The sequence below is a fragment of the Strongylocentrotus purpuratus genome, unplaced genomic scaffold, assembly GCF_000002235.5.
Source record: "Strongylocentrotus purpuratus isolate Spur 01 unplaced genomic scaffold, Spur_5.0 spur5_contig_686, whole genome shotgun sequence".
Classification (NCBI taxonomy): domain Eukaryota; kingdom Metazoa; phylum Echinodermata; class Echinoidea; order Camarodonta; family Strongylocentrotidae; genus Strongylocentrotus; species Strongylocentrotus purpuratus.
In genome coordinates, this window is record NW_022145377.1 from 20460 (window position 1) to 43674 (window position 23215).

The window sequence follows — 23215 nt, forward strand, 5'->3', positions numbered from 1 at the left end:
CTGGTCTACTATGGGGAGCAGTATGCAAAGGATCTTGGTATCACATCTCAGCTCAATAAACTCAACATTGAAACAGGTACTTGATTACGAAATTTTTGATGTAAATAACAGTAGAAATTTCGTTTAGATTTATGTGGAATGAAAATTGCCTTGCTTTATATTAAAAGGGAGTTAGACATGTTCAATGATTTTCAATATTCTATTTAAAACAAAAGAGAAAAAGCAGAAGCAACAAACAGATAATCAAACCAAAAGACCCAACAACATCACACGTACTAGCTTTAGTTGTAATTTTGATTTTTTTTTTTTTTTTTTTTTGCTTAGTGATGTCATATCATACCTTGCCATTTACTTTATCTTATTTTATCTGATTGTTTTTAGATTCTGGCCTCTATAGATGTGAGCACTGTGGATCACTCTATGCGATTCCCCTCGTCTTAGCAAGGCATCTCAAGTACAAACATGACACTATGGTATCCTCCCGCCAGCAGATGCATCAAAGGAAGACATTCTACAGTTCATCAAGGGAGAAATACAAAAACCTATTCAATCGGTTAATAGAGTGATGAAAATTAATTTGGGTAGTGATACAAAGAATAAAGCCAGCAATGATTTGGCAAATGATAAAATTAGAACAAATATTCCAACCTACTTGTAGAGATGGAACATTTACTAATGAAATTCATCCTAATAAACTTGAGAGCACTAAAACAGATAATAAGCCATATGTTTGTGGTAAATATTGTAATGCATTTAACAATGATCTTGTCAAACATGAAGAGAATCATGTAGCAAAGAAATCATGTGTATGTGATAAATGTGGTAAGGCATTTAATAATGGGAGTAATCTCACAAAACATAAACGAATCCATACAGGTGAGAAGCCCTATGTATGTGATCAATGTGGTAAGGCATTTAATCAAGAACCTCATCTCACAGTACATAAACGAATCCATACAGGCGATAAGCCCTATGTATGTGATCAATGTGGTAAGGCATTTAGTCAAGCTGGTGATCTCAAAAAACATAAACGCATCCATACAGGTGAGAAGCCCTATGTATGTGATCAGTGTGGTAAGGCATTTAATCAAGCTGGTGATCTCACAAACATAAACGCATCCATACAGGTGAGAAGCCCTATGTATGTGATCAATGTGGTAAAGCATGGAGGAACCTTTCCTCTCTCAGGTATCATAAGCCAAAATGTCAAAGTGCAAACACCAGTGCAATAAGAAACTCGTCCAGTCTCAGTGAGCAGTATCAACACCAATGAACTGTAAGTCTTAGTCTATAATATTTAATTAATTTTTGCATCAATGAATTATCTTAATGATGGGAATATTTTCTAATAGTTTTATTGATGAACTTATTGATTTTCAATATCATCTTTATTCTTAAATGACATCGAAATAGATCTTTGTGTATTTTTGTCTATCAATATTATGAATAGAAAGGAAGGTTCGTTTTTGCATGACTTCAGTTACTATAAATTATGAACTGCAGTGGTAGGCTTATTGTTAATGGGACTAAGGAATTTTTTCCCTCTCATTCTTTCATAAAGATTATTAGGTTAATGCCCATGTAATTTATTAGTATTGGAACTTGTATTGGATGCTTACAGTTATGAATGGCGGATTGTTAAAATGAAGAAGTTAAGAATGGAAACCACAAATTAATTCATGATCAATCCTCCAATATGCAGATATGTTTATATGTTTAGTGAACAACATTCCACAAGAGTAGTTAATAGGGAGCTTTGGAATTTCTCCAGTTCATAGTTATAAAGTGCACATACCTTGAAAGTTACATTTGTACATTTCAAGTAAGTTTCAACATGACTGAGATGTAGATTTCCTATGACCTATTCTATGCATATATGAAACATATACCTTGTCTGTGAGAGTGCATGATTATACAGGTACAATTGTTATACCTAGGACATGTAGGATATAGAGACACTGGTATAAAAGTATGTTTACATAATGAGGCAAAGGACTGACGTGAATTCCTTTGGTATATGTTGAAATTGAGGGAATTATCTTCCGTACAATAACAATGGAATTTCAGTGTGATTTTGTTCCTCGTCTGAATTCCAGAGACCAATCTTAAAAGAATTGACAGCAATTAGGCAGAAATAATCAAAAAAAAGGCATCAGGCTCACGATCAATTGGGCAAAAATAATTTCCATTTTCGGTTTAACTTAATAAAATTTGGAGTGGACTTTAAAAGATTCTTATTATTATAACATAAATATTATGAATTTGAAATTACCATGAAATTTTGAAATTACCATGGGATGTTATTTATCTACTTTAAGTGCTTAAAGTAAAAATTTAGTTATGAATTATTTATTAATTTTTTAAAGTCATTCATGAGAATTCAGCTACATCTTAATTAAAAGTTACCTAAATGTATTTAATTTAAATTATTTAAATGTATATAGAACCAAATTGGATAAAAGGGGGAAAAGAAAAAAAAGGGAAGCATGCTTTTTAATTTGTTAATCAAACAAGCATACATGTAAATGAGTTGAAATATTAAAAATGATTTGAGTTGATTAACTTGAATTTGATTTGAATTGATCTATATTTTGGTTCAGTTGGTTGCAATATTTTTGTTTAATCGTCAGGAATCACACTGATCTTGAGACTGTTCAATTAGTTGTTTAGCGCCATCAAGTGTTGAAACGCTATATAGACTTGTGCCAAGAAAACTATTCAATTACTTAATATTAATAAAACAAAGAAAGATGTACATGTACATTATTTCCCCTCATGAATTGAAATAAATATAAGTAGTGCATTTGTTAAGTTTGTAATGTAGGTTTATGCAAAACTGTTGTTATTGTTTTGAACCTAATTAAAAACAAAATGCAAAAGATGGAGAAAAATGTATATACACTCTATAAGAAATAATTTAGGAATATAATTGGCCTTTTCTCTTTGTCCAAAATTTGTTATTAAAAAATAATTTGATTCATATTTTGAAAGATGTTTTTACATTGTATTGTAGATAATTCCTGTAATATTAGCTTGCAAATTTGTAGCAATTCAGAAAATTATTCAAGTTCATTATATCTATTGCGTTATTACATCTGAAATTGTATTTGAATTCATAGAATTTGCGTTCCTTGCACATGTTCATGACTATTTGGCCATTGCATTTTGCAAAGTTTCTAAAAACGTGTTGAAAAATACCATTAAATTTTATTTGGTGTGAATTTTGACAATTAACCGCGGTATCTTTTTGAGTGTTAGGGAGTTGAAGAGTCTGCAGGGAAGAGAGGTAAGGAACTTATTAAACACTAGAGAAAGTGAGAGAAAAGGGAGAGATACAGACATGAACAGAGAGAGAGAGAGAGAGAGTGGGACAGATTAAGGGAAGGGGGTGGGGGGGGAGACGGACAGAAGGGGGGGGGGGCTGTATACGATAATTAATACCAAGGTGAAATTAAGGCAAGTAAACGGAGAAAGAAATCGGTGGGACGGGCTAATTAATGGATTGCAAGATGTAATACAGTAGCCTCTCTCATACGAGAAAGGAAATACTTTATAAAAAAAAAGAGAATGAGTATTTGTGTGTGGAAGGGGGGGGGGGGGGTGGGGGGGGGGGGGGGGGGGGGGGGGGGGGGGGGGGGGGGGGGGGGGGGGGGGGGGGGGGGGGGGGGGTGTGGGGGGGGGGGAGCGACAGTGCATTTTATGCATCGTTCTTGTATTCATCTAAATATTCGTGTTGTATTTCATGTGAATAAATGCTAAGCTACATTTTCAAATTATTATCAAGTTTGTGTTACAATCCCATTTAACTGACTCTATACTTATCTGCTTATAAAAGTTAAATGTGTAGTATAACCCGATTTCATTACGACCGCTAAATTATTATTATTTTTTAATTTGATCACAGACCTAGATCTTTTAATCTCTCCGTTTGACTGTCTGCGATTCCTTTTTGTCTGTTTTTTTTTAATTTCTTATTAAAGTGCACCAGTAGTCCTTCACTGAGTTTGTGTTCGAGTTTTACTGTTTCCACCGAAAATGATATTGAAATTAAATTGTGAGCGTACCTCACCAAACAATAATTATTAAATAAACTGCAAAACGCTTTATCAAACAGCAATGGTAGATTAAAAGAAAAAAACGATTATTTTTTGAATTTTGCAAAAAGTATGCCCGCTGCACACGAGACGTCATATCGATAGCTTCATTACTGCGCTAAGACGTTGAGAACAGTGTTATCTTTTATGTTACTAAAATAATTTAATTTGTATAAACAAATAAACGTTATTACTAGTCATGGGTTATTATCTACCAAAATCTACATGTATTATCGTTATTTACATAATCATGATAATGGGGATTCATCTTGTTTTTACATGCAAGTGGAAAACATATCGTTATAAAAAACTTAAATATAAAATAGTATATGAAAATGAATAAAATAATATATACACCATCAAGTCAACGCATTCTGTGCCTTTTAGATTAAGCAAATTATGCTCATGTACCACTGAATCATTCTTTTGTGAATGAGTATCTAGGAAATCAACGTAACTTGTACAAAAGCAAGCAATATATAGTTTTCCCCAGTAAGAAAAGGTTTATGTAATCCAGTGCCCCGTATTACAAAGAGTCAATATCAATCGCAACTATGTACATAAGAGATAGGACACTGCAAATTTGCGATTGATTGGAGAACTTACGATTGATTTGGATCAATCGTAACTCTTTATAAGACAGGGCCCAGGACATAATATTACAAGTTATTACCATCACAATAGCTACCCCAAACGTTGATACTCTATTTTTATTTCATTGCAACAATTCATATGCAAAATTATAAATCTCTTTTTCGGATTAATACTGCACTCTCCAGATGCAAAAGCAAACTAGTTATCAGTGATAGTCCTTTTTACAATCTCATTGATTGGGTGATCTGCCGCGTACCGTGGGCAGGGCACCTATATCGATTTCGGCAGAATCTCATGAATACATATTTAATAACAATAAAATGTTCATGACAATGTACCATAATATGCATGATTATTGATCCTCACGAAGAGATTTTTTGACTAATGTTGTGTGACGTCATCTAGGCGCCATTTTGTTAATTCCTATTATTGACCATATTGCGGTGATCTGCCGCTTATATCATGGCAGAGCACCTAGTGATTTTGTCAGAATCAATCTCGTTTTTCTTCTTCTTTTTTTTCCCTTTCTTTTTGTATGGATTTTGTTCGCTTCATATCTCATGCGGATCTCATGAGTGACATGGTTATAACAATGAAATTAATATCACATGAGTCTTATGCTTGATTATTGATCCTAACGAAGATATTTGTTTGATTACAGATACGTGACGTCATCTAGGGGTCATTGTGGTAGATTTCTATTATATTACCATAGTTCCGTCATACATTGTCGTTTCTGAATAAACTTGACGTCTTGGGTAATATTTTGGTCACACCTTTTTGCGGACGCCTTTGGTGGACGCGTACACGTGCGTAAACATTTCAAATTGGTCACTACACGTTTTCAGAATTTTTTTATCATTTCGAAATTTTGCGCGTGTTGCTGATACTATTCTTACCAATATGAAATCAATTTTTAGCCATTATTGACTTAGATTTAGCTCATATAGACATTCGTTGCCTCCAAAAATTGATGCACGTGTGCGCCTATACAACCCCCAATTTGGTTTTCACATTTTAATAGGGTATGAATAATTTATTGGAGATGCGATTTCATGTATCAAGTTGTTGTTACTTTTGCTTTGACGTCAAATAGTGCCACTTAGAGGAACTAACATGATTTGAATCGATTATTTATATTCGATTATGTCAGCCCATCCACAAACTCTCCCTGGATAATCAAGGGAGATTTTACCTCAGTCTCCCTGGTTTTTCCTTCTCCAGTGCGTCTATTGGTCATTAGTTGCTGGAATTTCCCAGGATAATCAAGGGAGGCTGGCAATCGTATTCTTCGAATACACAAGGCTGCTCCCACGATATACCATTGAAGAGATGGTTCTGCGAACTGCTTTCAATTAAAGGACGCAAGAAGATGCGAGCGAAATGTGGATTATTTTGATCTTTTTAAAATAGTATTTTACATCTGGCAGGGAGCCTGATTGAAAATCAATCTGTTTGTAGTAATTTTGTTTAAACCTGCTCGAGTGCATTTTCCCCAATTTTGTATAGGCCTATTTTGATTTAATGCAGATATACTGTAGCTTAATTCATAAATGTATTAAACTGATGGATGCATATCATCTGCAATACCGTCGATGCTATATGGATCAGGGGCGGCTCCAGCCGGCGGCGAGGGGCCCAATTTGTGAAAAATATTTGGCGGCGAATAAGAAGGGGGGGGGTAATGAGCTATAACTTTTTTTTTTTACAGAACACCCCCCCTTCTTTTTTTTGCCAGGGGTGGGGGCCTGTGCCCCCAAGCCCCCACCATGAATCCGCCACTGCTATGGTTACAGATCTGTGTAGGGAATGGCTCGCTAGGGTTGCTGTTTCATAAAAGTTACCCATTGATAGTTGGTACTATAAGTTAATTCTTTCTTTCAGCATATCTATACGATATCGGTTATGATGATAGATGAATGCCATTTTATATTGCAACATATAACAGGTTGTATGTGAACCCCCCCCCCCCCCTCCCATGGCTCGTATTTAATGAATGTCGATAATGACCATAATGAAAGGAGTGGTAATTTAAGAATTGTTGGTGAATAAGAGGGGTGGGGGGTAATGAGCTATAACTTTTTTTTTTACTGAACACCCCCCCCCTCCTTTTTTTTTGCCAGGGGTGGGGCCTGTGCCCCCAAGCCCCCACCACGAATCCGCCACTGCTATGGTTACAGATCGGTGTAGGGAATGGCTCGTTAGGGTTGCTGTTTCATAAAAGTTACCCATTGATAGTTGGTACTATAAGTTAATTCTTTCTTTCAGCATATCTATACGATATCGGTTATGATGATAGATGAATGCCATTTTATATTGCAACATATAACAGGTTGTATGTACACCAAATAAAGAAATAATTTGTGCTGTACCCGTGAATCCTAAATATAAAAAGAATGATTTACACCATAACTTTAACCACACACGTACAGTCTAAAGTAAAGATGATGGTTTATTTATTCTTAGTGAGTCATGTGTGTTTATGATTAAAATTTATTACATTCAAGCATTTAAACTTTTGACATTTTCAAAAATGATTAATACAAAACCAGCGTGTATGGGAGCGTCCTTTAAATTTCTTCATGAATAGTCTGCTATAACAGACTCTAAAAAAAAAATATATAAAACCTGTTTTAGAATAACAGCCCTGGGGTGCACTGTCTAAGGTAGTTGTCATCAAATGTATTACGTGCATACATACTCTAAATCTTCCAGCCCGCCATCCCCCCCCCCCCCCCCTCCTACAAAAAAAATCACATGGAAACATGGACATGATAGAACGTCCCTGATTGCAGCATGGTTCTAAAAAAGAAGACTAATAGTAGATAGTCTGTGATATATGCCTCACTATTAATCGTATTGGTACATAGATTCAGTTTTCTACGACAGAACTTTAGGCATGTAGCCGTTGCAACTCCAGAAGAAGATATGAAAAGATAAAACAACAACAGCGCCGTAATATTTATATACCAAAGCATCAATGACAGTAAAAAGGAAAAAGGGTTTGGGTCCCCCCCCCCCCCCTTCCCCCTTTTGCTCTGCTCATAGGGGTTGTCAATATATAAGGAATGTGTAACAAATAGCTGTTTAATTTCCAGTACTTCTATACAAACAGACCCACCACCCCCCCCCCCACCCCCCTCCCCATGCGACACGATCACGAGGAAAGCGTATAGATGATAGAACGGCCCTTGTGAACAAAGTGTACTCAAAGAAAAGACTAGCTGAAAATAGTCTTGTAACTTAGGCATCTTAAGCCTTCCGAAACGCTTTGTTAAGTTTCTGGCAGGAATTCACTTTCTTGCCCTGGCACTACCTGTCCAGGATATGTATAAACTGAATCAACCCAAGAACATGTGTATGTACTAAACGTAGCATTTGAAATATAAAGAAAATAGGGATATGGTCCCCCCCCCCCCCCGCCTCTCTTTAGAACCGCTATGCCCACAGGTCTGATCACTCTATAAGGAAGGCGAAACAAATAACGATTTCATTTCTAGCTTGGTCGCTCCGCTCCCTCGCCGTTAAAGCCTCGTTCTGTTGCTTCATCGTTTTACATATATTTCACCCCATGCCATTTTGTGCCCCCCCCCCCCCCGTAAGAAATTCCTGGATCCGCCACTGATGCCCATACCCCTTGAGCTTCGGGGGGCTTCGCCCCTTGAACCCCACCGGGGCTTTTCCCCTAAACCCCACTTTGAGAAACGTAATTCAGCGGCCTGCATGTTAGAGTGGGGTGATTCAGATTTTTTTTTTGTCAGCCCCCCCCCCCAACGTTTTTGCTCATTACGCCACTGCCCCCCCACCCCCACCATAGAAACGATCTGCCCACATGTTTCATCACTCCATAAGAAAGGTGGAAATAAACAACGATTTCATTTCTAGTAATTCAACTCTAACAGCCCCCACCACTCACAATCGGACGCCAAAACGGGGAAAATGTAGATTATCAAAGTCCTTTATTGAGATTCTGTTCTCAAATCAAAGACTAACTGAAAATAGTCTATTAATTTAGGCATTTTAAGCCTTCTGAAACATGTTGTTTAGTTTTCTGGCAGGAATTTACTTTCTAGCACTGGCACTACCTGTCAAATATATGTTATAAATATATATGTATAATCTAATCAACACTGGAATATGCGTATAAACGGCAGCTGAAATATATAGAAACAAATCATCTAGGGTCGCTCCCCCCCCCCCCCTTTCCCCCCATAGAAACGATCTGTCCACATGTTTCATCACTCCATAAGAAGGGTGGACAAAATAACGATTTCATGTCTAGTAATTCAACTCTAACAGCCCCCACCTCCTCCCAATCCGACTCCAAAATGGGGAAAATGTAGATTATCAAAAGTCCTTTATTGAGATTCTGTTCTCAAATCAAAGACTAACTGAAATTAGTCTATTGATTTAGGCATCTTAAGCCTTCTGAAACATTTTGTTTAGTTTTCTGGCAGGAATCTACTTTCTTGCACTGTCACTATACCTGTCAAATTTATATTATATTATATATATAAATATATATATATAACATAATCAACACCAGAGTATATGTATACTAAAAGCAGCAGCTGAAATATATAGAAACAAATCATCCATACTGCAGGGTTTGCCCCCCCCCCCCCCACCACCATATATAGAAACGATCTGCCCACATGTTTCATCACTCCATAAGAAGGGTGGAAAAAATACGATTTCATTTCTAGTAATTCAACTTTAACATCCCCTACCCCCTCCCGACCCCAAAACAGGGGAAATGTGAATATTAAAATGCCCCTATTGAAATTTTGTTCTCAAATCAAAGACTAACTGAAATTAGTCTTTTGATTTAGGCATCTTAAGCCTTCTGAAACATTTTGTTTAGTTTTCTGGCAGGAATTTACTTTCTTGCACTGTCACTATACCTGTCAAATAAATAAATAAATAATATATATATATATATATAACCTAATCAACACCATCTACTAAAAGCAGCAGCTGAAATATATAGAAACAAATCATCCAGGGTTTGCCCCCCCCCCCCACCACCATATATAGAAACGATCTGCCCACATGTTTCATCACTCCATAAGAGGGTGGAACAAAATACGATTTCATTTCTAGTAATTCAACTCTAACATCCCCTACCCCCTCCCGACCCCAAAACAGGGGAAATGTGAATATTAAAATGCCCCTATTGAAATTTTGTTCTCAAATCAAAGACTAACTGAAATTAGTCTTTTGATTTAGGCATCTTAAGCCTTCTGAAACATTTTGTTTAGTTTTCTGGCAGGAATTTACTTTCTTGCACTGTCACTATACCTGTCAAAATAAAATAATATATATATATATATAACCTAATCAACACCATCTACTAAAAGCAGCAGCTGAAATATATATTTTAAAAAAAATTATCTAGGATTTACTCCCCCCCCCCCCCCCCCCCCACCATAGAAACGATCTGCCCACATGTTTCATCACTTCATTAGAAGGGTGGAAGAAATAACGATTTCATTTCTAGTAATTCAACTCTAACAGCCCCCACCCTCTCCCAATCCGACTCCAAAACGGGGAAAATGTAGATTATTTAAAAGTCCTTTATTGAGATTCTGTTCTCAAATCAAAGACTAACTGAAATTAGTCTTTTGATTTAGGTTTTGATTTAGGCATATTATGCCTTCTGAAAAATTTTGTTTAGTTTTCTGGCAGGAATTTACTTTCTTGCACTGGCATTATACATGTCAAATATATATATATATATATATATATATATATATATATATATATATATAACATAATCAGCACCAGAGTATATGTATAATATACTAAAAGCAGCAGCTTAAATATATAGAAACAAATCATCCAGGGTTTGCCCCCCCCCCCCCCACCATAGAAACGATCTGCCCACATGTTTCATCACTCCATAAGAATGGTGGAACAAATAACGATTTCATTTCTAGTAATTCAACTCTAACATCCCGTACCCCCTCCCGACCCCAAACAGGGGATATGTGAATATTAAAATGCCCCTATTGAGATTCTGTTCTCAAATCAAAGACTAACTAAAATTAGTCTTTTGATTTAGGCATCTTAAGCCTTCTGAAACATTTTGTTTAGTTTTCTGGCAGGAATCTACTTTCTTGCACTGTCACTATACCTATCAAATATATATTATATAACATAATCAACACCAGAGTAATATACTAAAAGCAGCAGCTGAAATATATAGAAACAAATCATCCAGGGTTTGCCCCCCCCCCCCCCACCACCATAGAAACGATCTGCCCACATGTTTCATCACTCCATGAGAAGGGCGGAACAAATAACGATATCATTTCTAGTAATTCAACTCTAACATCCCGTACCCCCTCCCGACCCCAAAACAGGGGAAATGTGAATATTAAAATGCCCCTATTGAGATTCTGTTCTCAAATCAAAGACTAACTGAAAATAGTCTTTTGATCTATAGGTATGCTTTCTGAAAAGGTGTGTTAGTTTTCGGACAGAAATTCACTTTCTAGCACCGGCAATACCTATTATAATATATATTGTTTGAATATAAATACATGATTTTATCATCACTAAAATCTTTGTAGGCCTATATACTAAAAACAGCAGCTGAAGTATATAGAAAAATTGGGCTAGGGTTTGCTCCGCCCCCCCCCCCCCACACCATAGAAACGATCTACCAACCTTTTTCATCACTACATAAGAAAGGTGGAACAAATAACGATTTCATTTCTAATAATTTAACTCTTATAGCCTCAAATCAGCTTTCAATTAACATAAGAAAAAGGGGGTCATAGGGGACCAACGGGCTATAGAGGATGTGGATAGGGGTCCCTCCACCCTCCCTCTTTTGAATCGCTTAGAACAAAGGGGTGGTCACTCTATTAGGAAGGTATACGAAATAACTGTTTAATATCCTGTCCTTAAATTCTTACAGCCCCCCCCCCCCCCCCCCCCCATGCAAGACGACACGTAAACGAGAAATGTGTAGATGACAAAACGTCCCTTATCGAGAACAGAACTATAACAAAATTATTAATTTTTGTTTTGTTTTCTAGCAGGAATTCACTTTCCAGCCCTGGCATATTACCTGACAAATATGAATAGATATATATATATATTTATGTATATATATAGTACTGAATACTGAAGATGGAGTTACTCTTTACTTTTTACACTTTTGGTACACCTGATCAGCTAAATGTCACAAATAGCGTCTGCGTATGTTTAGACTAGAGAATGTTGTTATCACCTGACTTGGTTACTCAGTACCGACCCGTGACGCACAACTTCATAAGCCGTGAAAAATCTCTAGTCTACGCTGTTTTAAGGTAAGATTTGTTTCTGTTTTTCCTTTGATTTACCAACAAGAAGCATAATTTTCGTTTTAATCATTAATTGGCCCTCGGAACTATGTGATTCTGCCCGCGGCCCGCAGTATGTAACTACATATATATACAGCCTCTAGCACTGGCTCTAGTACTAGTACTAGTAGTGAATACTAGCAGAGGCCAGATAGCCTGGTGCTCCGGCCGTGCCAGGGCGGCTAGGCCAGGCGTGGCGTAGCTTAGCTCACTAATCATGCTAATCTGCAAATACCAATCGAGTCGTTGTTTAGTTCGTACAGGATTCCCATCTTGACAACCTCTTTGTCTTGTAAAATAATGTTGTAGTACTAGTTTATGAATGGGAGTGCACCTAGCACTGCATGTAGCTCGAGCTCGACTGATTAATAGACCAAAAGCTTCACTAAGTTCAGAGTGTCCGAAGAGTGTGATATCGTTGTTGGTTGTTCTGCTATAAACAATATGGACTTTTGCATGTTGAAATAGTGGACTGCTACGTGTGACGTCCTTTTAAAAGTACCTTAAAAGGATGTTACACGGAGCAGTCCACTATGTCGACGTGCAAATCTAAAAGTCCCTAATAGTAATACTAATATGTCCACTGCACTGACTGCCTCTAATACTAGTAATAGTAGAGTCTATGAAGAGACTGACTGTAGTGACAGTGTGTTGTACGGGTAAGTGGATGTACTGTAGGCCTACATGTAGGTGCAATGCAGTTTGTGTATGATTGCCATTCACAAAGAAGACGAAAAATACATCGTCAACGAAACATAGTTAAATCTTTTGTCTACTCTGTTTGTTGCTACGGCAGGTCGCCATTGAAAACTAATTTGTTTTCAAAGTTTTTTAACAATATCATCAATATTTTTTTCCAAATTGTTTGTTTACAAAAGACCGATATAAAAATCAATATCTACTTTATAGACATGCTTTATCATTTCCATTAATTTTTCAAAGAAGGGCATGTTCATTTCACAGTTCAAAAAAGCATGGAATAAATCTTCTCTACAGTTACATGTTTCACATTAGATCTACATCAGAATTACTAAATTCCCATAAAATAACATTCTTTTTACAGGAATCAATTATAAATTGTCTTAAAATCAAATTGTTTCAATTTAGTTTCCTTTACATTCATCAAATTTCTTTGGAAGATCTTTTTCCACTTTAAATGATCAATTAAGTTTGTCCCTTGCTAGAATATGATAAAATACCCTACTTGACACAAATTCCATTCGTTTTTCCTTTTTACCAATTTGTATAGTGGGATTTTCTAACAAAATAGATTCTTTTAAGTTATCAGAATATCAGTGCAAACTTTTGGTATTGCATTTCTCAAATAAAAACAAAACAAAAACAGTGCTGTCACTTTTGCTTTTTATTTTTAATTTTCAATGGTTGTTATCAATTTTGTCATCGATATAAATATCTTTTACAAAGATTATGTTACTCACATGTAGGTACCACTCTCTATAGAAGATTGGCTGTTTTTCATGCGTAATAGGCCTATATTTATTATACCATAAATCTGATTATCCAAATGAATATAATCCTGTTTCACAATATCATTTATATATGACCAGGCTTTCATAATTTCTAAATAAAACCTTGGCAGTTTGCCGACAAAATATTTTTTCTATCATGTTTCGACAGTACAATTCAAAAGTAAATCGTTGAGACCTCCTAATGGTTGGAAATATAACATTGCAAAGTCTTTCCAATAACTTTCTGTGTCATCAACTATTCTTCCAAGCCTATTTCAACCTGAAACTATGTATTAACTTGTTAAAATCAATCATTCTTATTCCATCATCAGTATAATCTCTAACTATCATTTTTCTTTTCACTTTGTCAACTTTTGAATTCCTTCCAAAATTGTATTTAATCTTTTCTATTTTTTTTTACAATATAAATTTGGTACTGAGCAAAACATAATCAGATGAACTATTTGACTAATAAGCAATGTCTTAATTATGAGAACTCTTTCTATAATTGTAAGTTTTCTCTTCCGCCAATTGTCTACTATTCTCTGTATCTTTTCTAATTTCATTTCCCAACTTAATTTCACCACTAAATCTAGGTCTGTGTCTATATAAACTCCTAAGTATTTGATACAGCCATCTTTCCAAAGAAGGCCAAACGCTTGAAAGTTTCATTTATGCTGAGTAGGGCCCACCCATTTCAAAATTGTTTTATCTTTATTGAGCACTGGGCCAGCAATGCTTCCAAATCTGCCTAATTCTTCCAAAATATATTTCACAGATGATTCTTCTCTGAAAAATATAGAAGTGACTGTCATCTGCATATTGCACCTCTTTTAGTTATTATACTTTTTTTTTTAAATAAATACTAATATGAACAAGGATAACATAAATTCTAGTACCTGCACATGCATTTCTCCAGTATTTTCATAATGTTTCTCAAATGTATTTCCCACTAAAAATATTATGTGACATTGGGCTTATCAAGGTAATGATCAATTTAATATTTCAAGAACATTAATCTTGTAATGAAGCTTGTAAATAGTAAGTCACAAATGTGAATATTATTCAGATGATTTACATGTAAATTCCAAATTAGGACATATTATGAAGTTTTATACACTAACTCAAGGAACCTCAGTAGACCATCTACCGGTAATGTGAATGATGGATATATTGATACTCTTGAATTTTCATTCTCTAGCTTCCTCTGAAACATGGAGTCACAAATTATTCAATAAACAAGGTTATACTTTTATCCAATCCAAATGTATGTTTTGAAGGGGTGGTGGTGTTGCTACATGTATGTTAAATTCAGATTCACCTAACATTACTGTATAGAGATGGCATTAAACTCATTCAGATGATTTTGAATATCTTTTTATTGAAATCATCAATTATTGACCGGCGCGATTTTCCAATTTTCGGGAGCCAAAAAGAAGAAAAACAATTATTGCTCCTCTTCCCCCCCCCCCCCTCCACCCTTATTCACTGGCTGGCTTTTTCGCCGCTAAATATTCTCTCATGAATTGGGCCCCCTCTTTGGCCCCCTCCCCTGCTGCTGGCTGGATCCGCCCCTGGATACATTATAAATAAATGCATGAACAAACTAACGAATGATACATGTATACCTGTTATCAGTCATGAATTTCAATTTTGCTTTATCGCTTTTTTGAATTTGAAAAAGTTTGTTACCAAGATCATAGAGCAACATAATTCAGGGTTATTATCACTGATGCATATATATACACACTGTTGCTCGTACAATGTATCGCATCTTTGAGATGCTTTTAGCAAAAGTTTATTGGAAGATGTTAATATCATAATTTGCATACGTGACATGAATTTCTTTAGCTTTGTCAAAGTAATTTTCGATAGTTGGTGTAGCATGTAGACATATTGATCAATAAATTACACATCTGTACTGAAATATTATACGAATATGTACTTCTTGTGATCCTGTATTGTGTATGATATGTTAAATATTTGATATATTTTGATTATTCTCAAAACACATATTCATTTCCAGAGGAGCAGGCAGATACTTGGTCACTATTAAGGCAGAGGCGGCACAAGGTGACTGTCAAGATGAAGAAAGAACTGCATACATGTGTACTCCACTGACTGGGACAAGAGGCTTTGATTATCCTTTGACAACGTGGTAGATCAAGATGATCCAGTATACCACTAGCAGCCAATCTATGAGGTATGTAGTATGTACATGTATATGTAGATAGATTTTAATTACTAGGAAACGTTGGACTTTAGAAAAGATGAGGGTATTTCAGACTCCTGCCCCATCATCTTAACCATTTTATTTTTTATTGATGGTCTATTACCTGCTGCATGTACTCTAGCTCTTCAATGAATACCTACTTAAAAATGTATGCCTCCGGAACATAATGTACTAGTATGCTCATGACCATTTTTAATTTGTTTTAAACTTATACATGTTTACTTTGCAATGAGCTATTACATTTACCTGTTTTGTATTATTGTTTCTCAATAGTCTGAATACAGTTAGTCATAACAGGGGAATGAAATGATTTTTTAAGGAGGCAGTTAACAAAGACATATGATTTTATATAATTAGAGTGATGGGAGATGGCCATTATTTTACCATGCATCCTCTTTTTTAAAAAGCCTTTTTGATAGCTACATTATATTTTCTCAATTGGCATGTAATTTTTGAAAGCAAAGCAGATTCCATAAAGAGATAGCTATGTGTACTATCTTTGTTACTAAATTTTGTTTTTTTGTTAGATGAATAATCAATACTTTAATTAAATCAGTGCCCAAGTCTATTTATTCAAAAAAAAACTACAATCAACGTATTACTGTATGTTCAAAATCTAAAGATTTCTGTGACCCAGTTCATTTGCAAACTTTTAAAAAATTGGTTACTTGTTGGTAGTAAAATAGTATGCTATCAGTATTGTAAGAGATCCATTGTACACCTACTGTAATATGATATCCAAGATAAGTTTGGAATAAATTGTGCACATACTTAGCATAAGTCTTGCGCATAATTGCGAATTTGCAATTGATCGCAACTGAACTTTCTAGCAATGCCCTAATAGTAAGAGAGAGAGAGAGATAGAGGGAAGAATAAAAGCTAGATCTAGTTAATTTTATTTATTTCTTAAAACTTTAATCCTAACAAAATCCTAGGAAATTTAGGAGACTAGTGGGCGTGGCAACAAAGTTGAGTTGCAATCAATTGCAAATATCAGTTGCAAATTTCGCAACTGTCTTGAATCGCCCTATTATTCTATTACATTTTGTAGTAATATGTATTTTTTTTAAATATGGTAATGTAACATACTGAATATAAAACATCGTTTAGTGTTGCGAATTATTTTGTTCCTTGTTCATATTGTTGTCTTTTGATGTTATGCATTAACAGGTAAAGGGTTACTTAAGAAATAACCATAAAATGTCACTCATGTAGTAACCAATTCTTGTGCTTTTTCAGTTTATTCAAACTGCAGTGTAAATTTTGGACAGCCTTACAAAAATGTTTAATATACCTTTCCAAACATCTCTTTGTAAAAACAATTACAAGGAATATATAACATTTAAAAGTGAATTGCATAACCATAGCATGGTTTAGATGTATTCTGCTAGTTTGAAACATGTGTTGGAAACACCCTTCCTAGATAAAGATAATTGAAACAAAGAATGATTTTCACATTTTATCTGTTAGATATTTTATAGACATTTTAATGAATCCTACACAAAGAAACATAACTGTTGTCATTGTTCATACTGATCTTGAGACCAGAAATCAAATGAAAACTCTGTTCTTTTTTCTCAAACCAACAGATTCCATATGGGATCCCATCAAGTACAAGGTGATGCTGCTTGACACATGCACTGAGAGGGACCTGGCAGAGGCTAACGGCATGGCTCTTGGTTTTTCTGAAATGATGATGACCAAGTACACCTGTAGGAGGGTCTAGAGAAAGACAACCATGTGTAAACAAACATGAAATGAGAAGGTCTGCAGAAATTTAATTCAGAAGTTACAAGGGGAATTGAACCAAACGATGGAGTATCTAGCAGAACAGACACTTTCCTTGTGAAGAAGCCCACATTACAACAAAGATGCCGATTTACAGAAAAACGTCAAGTACCCTGCAAAAGAAATATGAACTCTAATAAATATTTTTTTCTTTCCTATCATAATGACATAGTTATATCAGGAGTGACAATTACCAGCGGGACAATCACCCCCTCAGAAAATTACCCCCAAGGACAATACCCCCCCCCCCCCCTGAGGACAATGACCCCCAAGGATACCCCAAAATAAAAGTTTTAAAATCTGTCTTTATAAAAACCAACTTCTTATCAGGGTGGATCCGGGTGGTTATTTTCCTGGGGGGTGGTTGTCTTGATACGGCTTGGCCAAAGCCAGTGGGTAATAATGAGGCACTTTGCTATATATTTAAGTGGATGTACTTAATATTGCATATCTTCTACTTCTCATTTTTTACTACAGTTTTTGGGGCAATTTTTGTAACTGCTACTGCAAACCAATTTCCCTCTTGTTGGAATCATGTGCTTGTTCTAATAAAGGGATCGTTTAACAATGTTAAATCTGAGATACACGGCCCTACGTGCTATCAGTGTCTGTGATATGGTGTTAAATTGAAGTCCTAAAAAAATTGCGCTTCAAAATGATCAAGAAGTGCCTCAAAGAATTAAAAATCTTTGAGTGATCGGTTTTACCATACTCTTTTCCCCCAATAGATTGTAGTGTTATGAAAACAGTTTAGCAAACGGTTTTCAAAATTTGTAATTCCAATCATAAATATCTTGATAATCAGACAGGCGATCGGCTTGTAAAAGTCCTGGGGTTCCTGACTGACCTAAAGGTCTATAATTATCATTGCAGCATGAGCTAAATCCAGAATTTTGTTTCAGAATCTGAGACAAAGTTACCGGATCCCTTTAAATATTGTATGGTATTGTAGCTACACAAAGTTTTAAGTATAACTTTAATGTTGTGTGTAAAACTAGTAAAAACTACAGATTTTACAAAAGCCAGTGCTATATAGAGTGCAGATGGATGCATAATATTCAGCTCATTTGAGTTAAAGCAATTAAGCTACATGTAGCAATTAGATGCATATCAGATGATGCATGATATAGCTATATATTAGATAGCATTTAAATGTTGTACATTAGCAATTTGACATGTAGTACATAGTATAGTAATTACATGTGCATCCTTAAAATTAGCAATTGGCAATGAAAGTTGCTAGTTGGAGATGTTGGCTCATGCTCATATTCAATTAACATTGTCCTAACAGGTGTGTCTTTTAAGGGTAGTATATTCATGTACATGCATGTGTGTGCATAACCTGATACACTTTAACCAAGTTTTTTTCTTCAACCATAAATATCCTAAAATCATATAGAGTGATTTTGAGGTATTTTCCCATTACATGCAAATCCAAATTCTGGGGAATGTGTTCAACTTTTTTAGTATTATCAACAACTTGGTAACTAAGGGAATCCTATCATTGACTCCTTCTAATCAATACTCTATGTGTAATATCTTTTGGCAATGCTAGCAAACCTATATTTCATTGTTCATTGCTGTTTACTTTCTTTTCGTTGTTTTGTGTAGATTTTCCCATTACCGGTAATTGAATGAACAAAATAAGCCTTAATAAAGCAATACAATTTCCAAATTTAACATTTTTTAGAGGACAATCACCCTCTTTGATTTTGGAAGCAACCTTATTTAATTCTTGATTTAATATATTTTTCTGCCACCTCTTTGTGATGCTTGTGTGTATATCATTGAGGATAGTATAGCAGTATAATGCAGTATAGTTTCAACCATATACCTTAACTAGCTGTGGTTTGAACATGATAGAAGTATACATGGTGTCATCCTTATGTTCTTATGTAGTGTTTTACAGGTTATGGTGTGCTTAAAAGGTTCTCTTTCATCAGTCTGAATACAATATCACTAATCATAGATATACAAAGTGTTAACAAATAACCTTGGGCATTGCAACATGAAACCATCTCATCGTATGTACATATACATGTAAATACATATGATTATATGGTTAACTTTCATATAATTATGCTATATCCAGTACATGTATTTGCTCATTTAGTTTCTCTCAGTTGAAGGATTGAGCATTCAACCATACTATTTCTGTTACATTTGCATGTACACAATAACCAAATAAGATCCCTTATACAAACATGAAGTATCTTATAGCTCATGCACAATTTGGTAAACCCTTGCCCAACCAGTTTTTTCGCTTTCTCTAATATTGCGTTGAGAGATAGCAAGATGATCACCATTGTACAAGTTCCTCGAAGTTATCCCCTCCAAAAGTTTAGTACTGTACTAAACATATGAGAGGTGACAATTATAAGTCCTTGGTCATCATCTAAATTCCTTGATGGTTTCCTTTTTTTCGGTAACCCACTAGTTAAAATCTAGGTAAGTTGTTTGTATTCAAATGTGATCAAGCGCCCACTTCATACTTATTATTTACTTTGCCTGGCCTTATTACCTGATGTGCTATGTTTCAGGTGATGCCCCATCCATACTTTGGGATAATACCTGACTGCAGTTATGCCTTTTAAAGTTTAAATGTGTAACAATGATTGCATGTAAAGTTTTAAAGATGTTTACAGTATAGCTTCTGTATTAGGCTATATATATATATATATATATATATATATATATATATATATATATATATATATATATATATATATATATGACCTGTGTATTATATTGTTAAATGTATTATTTTGATGAGAAATTCTATTTTTATTTTAGGATAATACTGCAATATATATATATCATTCAAAGTATGCAATCAGTTTATTATATGTAGGTTATGCTGAAATATAATAGCCTAATGAAGAAAGATTGCCATGTAGTTAATATGATTTCAGGAGCACGATGGTCAGTTTGCAGTGATTTGACATTTGCTCTAGGCTTTTTTTTAATGAAAAATTTTGGGTTAGGGTTCAGGTTTGATTTTTATTTAGTTAAAATTTAGGGTTAGAAATGGTATGGGTCCAGGGTTGAAGTTAGGATTTCAGTTAGTGTAGAAAACTATTGTTGAGCAATTTTGGTATGAGCATGTGTCATACAACCCAATTTGTTCTCAGATTTTGTAGGATATAATCATGGATTGCCCAAACAAAGTCTGTTTAATTTGTGCTTTATTTTATTGTTTAGACGTGTTTAGTTTGCACGTTTGTTTCCCTTACTGTGTGTATAAGTGAGTTTGAGGCACTGTATGTTGTAATGAGGGCTTTCAGTGATGTAGCATAGCAAGAGCGTGAGTTTGAGTGCACTGGAGCGAATTGGAGCGGGCGGTAGGGTGTCGTAGCATCTTCTTTTCACATTCCCTTCCCCTTTTTCCTCTGTTTATTCTTGTCCTTTTCTTTTTCTTTTCAATATTTGATCAAGTCTCTCTTCTACGCCGGAGAGGGGAGGTGGGGGGGGGGGGGGGGATGATGTGTGTTGGATATGTGTTAAGGGGGCAATACATATATCTTTGTCCAGGAGCGGATGCAGCCGCCGGAGAGGATGGGGGTCCAATTCGTGAGAAATTAGTGTGGGGGGGGGGGGCGTTAAATTATGGTTAAGGTAAAATTGTGGTTACACATTGTGTTTTTTCCTTTTTTTTTCAGGGGTGAGGGACGGTGCCGCCCCCCCCCCCCCCCTGGCTTCCACCCTGGATCCGCCACTGCATGTGTCAAATGTAAACTGAAAGCATATTTCATAAAAAGTTGCATTTAGTGTGAAATAGATTGGATAAAGAGGTCAATCTTCATCTATTATTGTTCGCCTATTGTTCCACTTTTGGAAAGCTGGATTTATTGGTCATCCAAAAAGAGCTGATTGGTTGAAAGTAAGCCTAGTTGTAACCCCGATTGTAACCACAACCCTTGTCCTTACCCTAACCCAAATCCTGGTCCTAACTCTAACTCTCACCCAACCCTAGTCCTAAATCTAACCCTAGTCCAAACCCTAACCCTAGCCCTAACCCTAGTCCTATAACCCCCTCCCTGGTCATAACCCTAATCATATTCCTAACCGTATTCCTACCCCTAACCCTATTCCTGACAACGACCCAATTCATAATTATGGATGGTTGATTATTCTGCAGTGATGTCCCAATAGTGGGTTTACGTGGTTTTCTAAATAAAACGCCCCTCCTCCTATACGTCCACTTCAAGCATATTAGTGGGTATGTCTGTTGTTCAAAGATTGGGGTTTGTTTGTTTGTTTATTTCATTTTAGTACGGTGACATACTTCATCCAATGGCTGTTCTTCGGCATGACCGTGCATATAAAAAGCAATCACAATTTTACAAAGAAACATACATTATATATTAACATGATTTACATACTGAGTTAAATAAAACATACACATAAATATACAAATAGGTTGGAAGGCGAGAAATCCAAACAAGCCCTAATTTAGAAAAAGAATACGAACAGATTATATTTAAAAAAATAGAAGAAAAACAAATCACTTGTTTTTGTTTGCTATTAAAAGTCAAACATGATTACAAATATTATAAACTGCTTATAGTGGTATGGTTACTTGTATAGGTTAAGTTCAAAGTTTGAACAGGGTTATGATTATTTTATTCATAATTTGGTTTATACCGTCTGGTTTAGGGTCGGGGCCTATGAATAAGCTATGGAATTGGTGGGGGTTAGAGCAAAATTGGCGATTCGTGGCTAAGTTTAGGGTGTTAGCGTATAAAAGTTATGTTATAAGAGTTATGGATAGGTTTGGGGTCAAAATTATAGATATAGGTTTATCTTTAGTTTCAATGAGATAGTTTTGGTAAAAGATTCATGAAAACATTTTGATATTGGCTAAAGAAAAGGTAACAAAGAAGACGACGACCAAATTCTAAAACAAGAATGAACAATGATGATTGAACAAATGGAAAATAATTACGTTGAATTATTTGCAGATTTGACACCATGCACCACATATAGGCATGAAACAATCTTTCAAATGAATTAATTTTCAAATGAATTAAATAGACAAGTTTTAATCCTCTCCTGTTCATGGCGACAAAAAGAAAAAATGGAAAAGTACAAATTACGGCAGCCATGCAGGTGTATGAATGAAATCATAAATACGCATGCAGTTTTAGATAAAGATAGATTGCTATTACTCATTATTAATAATGATGTGCGACAATTTCCTAAATATCTATCTGCAAAACTAAATTATCTCACCTACTGTCAATTAAAAAGGCAAATTTTAAGAAAAGTAAGGGGTCTTGCTCAGTTTCTTCGGATATTTTATTTTAAACTGTACAGCGACAGAATTACGAGACTCTGCACCGCTGCCCAAAGTGGAAAAAGCCCTCTACGACTCTTTTGCAACTAAAGCAAATAAAGAAATTAAACTATGATCAGTAGCTTATAGTCTTCTTTTTCAGGATTGTTTACCATGTAAGCATTATCTGAACTTTTCATTACGAAGCGTTACGAAAAGTCAGACTTTAGCAATATCGGCAGCAATGTACCATATCAAACGTTGACTACCAAGTCATCATAGATACATTGTACAATTTTATTGTGCATGTTTATTGTCTTAGCTTAATGAAGAAGAAGAAGACGACGAAGAAGGGGAAAAAAGAAAGAACCACAAGAAGAAAGAAAGACAGAAAGCAAGAAAAAAAAATG

The 23215-nt window shown here is 35.3% G+C and overlaps 1 long non-coding RNA gene across 1 annotated transcript; it reads left to right on the plus strand.

Annotated features, from left to right (window-relative positions):
• The first annotated feature begins 11893 nt into the window (after positions 1 to 11893).
• LOC105446909 lies at positions 11894 to 17783 on the plus strand. Its single transcript, XR_973905.2, has 3 exons — positions 11894 to 12007; positions 15536 to 15712; positions 17332 to 17783. It is a non-coding gene; the product is annotated as an uncharacterized LOC105446909 (long non-coding RNA).
• Positions 17784 to 23215: the final 5432 nt, after the last annotated feature.